The sequence below is a fragment of the Notolepis coatsorum genome (assembly GCF_963971535.1).
Source record: "Notolepis coatsorum genome assembly, contig: SCAFFOLD_530, whole genome shotgun sequence".
NCBI lineage: Eukaryota > Metazoa > Chordata > Actinopteri > Aulopiformes > Paralepididae > Notolepis > Notolepis coatsorum.
In genome coordinates, this window is record NW_028173214.1 from 134,058 (window position 1) to 139,548 (window position 5,491).

A 5,491-nucleotide genomic window follows, 5' to 3' on the forward strand; every position below is an offset into this window, starting at 1 on the left:
GGATCCAGTTATGTGAAGCTGAGAAACATCCCATTGATTGATTGATTGAAAACTGTATTAACAGATTGCAGAATGGGTACAGTACAGCTCAATAGTATACAATTGTTAAGGGGATGCAGACCAGAGAAAGACTTTCGTCTTGTTTACATCAGTGTCCCCCATTTTCAATTCATCATAACATATATGACATACGCATACAGGCTTCATTTTACTCACTCATATCACGCAGAAACAAAAAATGATCAATTTGGCATGAGCAAGACAAGAGACAAGCAACTTACTGAAACTAATGAGAGGTGAAACTGAGATCTGGACTGCAGTACATGCAAGGTCTGGTTTGAGAGCAGTGGTTGAGATGCGTAAAATATCGAGCATGGGTGGGAGTCAGTTAGTCTGGACCTCACTCGCCTCTTGTTCAAGTTCATAACAGAGAATGTCTGCTCACAAATATATGTAGAGCCGAACAAGCTCAGCATTCTCTTTGCAAATGTTCGCATTTCTGGGTATTTATTTACCTTTATCCAGCTGTCGGTAAAAGTCCAGAAGTGAGAGAGGCTGCTGTCGGCCTCGCAACTTTCGAGGCATTGCATCTCACTTAGCTCCAACTGCAGTGGATGCAGGACAGTGTCGGGGTCCACAGAGAAGAGAGATGATGCAATACAAGAGATGTAATACTGAATACTTACAGTGTCGGGGGCCACAGAGAAGAGAGATGATGCAATACAAGAGATGTAATACTGAATACTTACAGTGTCGGGGTCCACAGAGAAGAGAGATGATGCAATACAAGAGATGTAATACTGAATACTTACAGTGTCGGGGGCCACAGAGAAGAGAGATGATGCAATACAAGAGATGTAATACTGAATACTCCCTCCTTTTGAAAAACCGGGGCCTGTTTTCAAAAGCATGCTTAAGCAATAAAAGAAAAAAAATTAAATACATATTTTTGTCTGTTTTAGTTATTATTTTCATGTTTGTTCATTGTGACTGCTGTTATGATGAATAATAAAAAGTGTTCTCACAGCTCAGTGAAAGGACCCGAGTGATGAACCCAGGGGTGTCTATGTAGTGCCTGTTTCCCTGTGCGCCTGCGCAGTAGAGGCTCTGTGATTTGGATCACTTCATTATGGAAATGTTATAGTGTTGAGAAGAGTGTTTCTATTGTATGAAATAATTAATGATTTATCATGTGATTATATATTGTATTAGATCTAATATGCATATTGAGATTGTTTTGTAATGTACAGTTTTTTTTAGGTCCGATACTGATATGTATATAGAGCGGGGCGGCCGGTGGACAATATAATCATATTTCTTTTGCATCTGATCAACAAATAAACAAAAATCAACAAGTTATTATTAACAACACTGGTGATGTGAGAGAACAACACACTGGTTCTGTGGAGCAACACGTGGGCATGGATCACGAGGGCGTCCCACACTAATGTAAGTGGACGTACTAAAGAAAGATGCAGAGGGCAGAGAGTACTGGAAAGCTAGAGACAAACACGTGGAGGATGGAGATGGATGACAACAAGGAATCGCCCAACAAGGATGACAAGAGAGAGAGAGAGAGAGAAAGAAGAAAGAGAGAGAGATGAAGCCTTTCAGCAATCAGATGAAATAAACCATATTTTTGATAGATGAAGGTTGTAAATTGGGCCAATTTGTTTGGAACACAACTCCAGGAAAGTTGGTTGGTTGGTTACTTAGTAGTTGGATGGTGGGGCATATCATCACCATCATCATCATCATCATCATCATCATCATCATCATCATCATCATCATCATTTTCTAAGCAATATATTGTGTTGGTGACGTCACTTTAAGAATCCCAGAGGATGTGACAGGAGGAGGAGGAGGAGGAGGAAGTGAGGTGGTGTCAGTGACAGACATGTAAACAGGAAGTGAAGTTCACCTGGCTCCCTCAAGCATAGCCTGTTCTTCTCAGCCAGCAGCAGCTAATCCATCCAGTCCAATCTATCGACATCTTGTGCCTTTCTGTGTCATTTTGGCTAAACTTTTGTCCTCCACAGTGTTATCTATGATTGCAGATGATTATTTAGGAGATATGAACACGTTTTGTTGTGTAGTTAAATGTGTTTAGTAGTATGTGATGACTGAGCAGCACATGGTCCTATTCATTAGTCCCACACACACACACACACACACACACTGTCTGTATGTCTGTCTGTCTGTCTGATGGGCTACTACTATTGATTACATCATGTACATGTTGTTGTGTGATGTTTCAGCAGCAGCAGCAGCAGCTGTGGACAAAGAGGATTCAAGTGGTGGTCTTTCTTCAGACAGAGTGGAACTGGAACATCATATGGTGAGTGAGTATCTCTCCATCACTCACTTTGTCAATGTAAATGTTTTGGTACATTGGGCAACTGCATGCAATGGGAACTTAAAGGAACCGGACGAAAAAAAAATCAAAATGTGATGGGGCTGGGCTCTGTTTAATTTGCCTTATTTTTCCCGCCCTTTTTGTGAAAAAAAAAAAAAAAAAAAAATTGGTTAATCGATTGATTGAATGAATGAATACAACTTTATTAACAGATTGCAGGATGGGTACAGTACAGTACAGCTCAATACATAAAATTGTTACGGGGATGCAGACCAGAGACAGACTTTGGTCTTGTTTACATCAAGTTCCCCACACGTGCGTGTAAATGGCGCGTGATTACGAAACCTAGCCGCATTTCTCGGTCGGAGACGCTCTCTGATTGGCACTGACTGACGCTCTCTGATTGGCACTGACTGACGCTCTCTGATTGGCCACTGACGCGTTTGCCCAATCCGTGACGAGCTGTGTCTTTGCCCATTTCCACGTCAAACAGCCTGCAAACTACCTGGCTGGCGGTCTATCGCCCTGCTCTAAGACAAACTCTAACCTTAACCAACTTTGAAAGAGTGCACCGTTGAAAGAACTTGCCGTCACGCTCTAAGACAAACTCTAACCTTAACCAACTTCGAAGAGTGCCTAAGCTTAACCAGTGTAGATAAAAAAACTTGATTGATTGATTGATTGATTGATTGATAACTTTATTTACAGATTGCAGAATGGATATTCTATAATATTGCAGCTCAATACATACAATTGTTAAGGGGATGCAGACCAGAGAAAGTCTTTCGTCTTGTTTACATCCTGTGTGTGTGTGTGTGTGTGCGTGCGTGCGTGCGTGTGTGTGTGCGTGCGTGCGTGCGTGTGTGTAAATGGCTGCATTTATATAGCGCTTTACAATAAGAAAAAACATATGTGCGTGTGTGTGTGTGTGTGTAAATGGCTGCATTTATAAAGCGCTTTACAATTTGTTCCTCACATTTGACCCATTCCCTCAGACGTTCTCACACCGATGGCGGAGGCGACCATGCAAGGTGCCAACCTGCTCATCAGGAGCAATTAGGGGTTAAGTGTCTTGCTCAAGGACACTTGGACACGCTGCCCGGGAGGAGCGGGAATCGAACCGGTAACCTTTCACTACCACACAACAGCTGGTTAACCCTTTCACTACCACACTGCAGAAGGTTAACCCTTTCACTGCCACGCAACAGCGGGTTAACCCTTTCACTGCCACGTGACAGCGGGTTAACCCTTTCACTGCCATGTGACAACAGGTTAACCCTTTCACTGCCACACTACAGTGGGTTAACCCTTTCACTGCCATGTGACAGCCTGTTAACCCTTTCACTGCCACCGGACAGCGGGTTAACCCTTTCACTGCCACGTGACAGCAGGTTAACCCTTTCACTGCCACGTGACAGCGGGTTAACCCTTTCACTACCACACTACAGAAGGTTAACCCTTTCACTGCCATGTGACAGCCTGTTAACCCTTTCACTACCACACGACAGCGGGTTAACACTTTCACTGCCACGCGACAGCGGGTTAACCCTTTCACTGCCACCTGACAGCCTGTTAACCCTTTCACTGTCACGCAACAGCGGGTTAACCCTTTCACTACCACACTACAGAAGGTTAACCCTTCCACTACCACATTACAGACGGTTAACCCTTTCACTACCACACGACAGCATGTTAACCCTTTCACTACCACACTACAGAAGGTTAACCCTTTCTTTCACTACCACATTACAGACGGTTAACCCTTTCAGTGCCACGTGACAGCGGGTTAACCCTTTCACTGCACACCTGTCTCACTGCTCGCCTGTCTCACTGCTCGCCTGTCTCACTGCACACCTGTCTCACTGCTCACCTGTCTCACTGCACAACTGTCTCACTGCACACCTGTCTCACAACACACCTGTCTCACTGCTCGCCTGTCTCACTGCTCGCCTGTCTCAATGCACACCTGTCTCACTGCTCACCTGTCTCACTGCACAACTGTCTCACTGCACACCTGTCTCACAACACACCTGTCTCACTGCTCACCTGTCTCACTGCACAACTGTCTCACTGCTCGCCTGTCTCACTGCACACCTGTCTCACTGCTCCCTGTCTCACTGCACACCTGTCTCACTGCACACCTGTATCACTGCTCGCCTGTCTCACTGCACGCCTGTCTCACTGCTCGCCTGTCTCACTCTCTCTCACTCTTAATCTCTCACTCTTACTCTCTCACTCTTACTCTCTCACTCTTACTCTCTCACTCTCTCTCACTCTTAATCTCTCACTCTTAATCTCTCACTCTCTCTCACTCTTAATCTCTCTCTCACTCTTAATCTCTCACTCTTACTCTCTCACTCTCTCTCACTCTTAATCTCTCACTCTTACTCTCTCTCTCACTCTTAAGCTCTCACTCTTAATATATCACTCTCTCTCACTCTTAATCTCTCACTCTCTCTCACTCTTAATCTATCACTCTCTCTCACTCTTAATCTCTCACTCTTACTCTCTCACTCTTACTCTCTCACTCCTAATCTATCACTCTTAATCTCTCACTCTCTCTCACTCTTACTCTCTCACTCTCTCTCACGCTTAATCTATCACTCTTAATCTCTCACTCTCTCTCACTCTTACTCTCTCACTCTTACTCTCTCACTCTTAATCTCTCACTCTCTCTCACTCTTAATCTCTCACTCACTCTTAATCTATCACTCTTAATCTCTCACTCTCTCTCACTCTTACTCTCTCACTCTTAATCTATCACTCTTACTCTCTCACTCTCTCTCACTCCTAATCTATCACTCTTAATCTCTCACTCTCTCTCACTCTCTCTCACTCTCTCTCACGCTTAATCTATCACTCTTAATCTCTCACTCTCTCTCACTCTTAACCTCTCACTCTTAATCTCTCACTCTCTCACTCTTAATATCTCACTTTTAATCTCTCACTCTCTCTCACTCTTAATCTCTCACTCTTAATCTCTCACTCTTAATCTCTCACTCTCTCTCACTCTCTCTCACTCTTACTCTCTCACTATCTCTCACTCTTACTCTCTCACTCTATCTCACTCTTAATCTATCACTCTCTCACTCTTAATCTCTCACTCTCTCTCACTCTTAATCTCTCACTCTATCT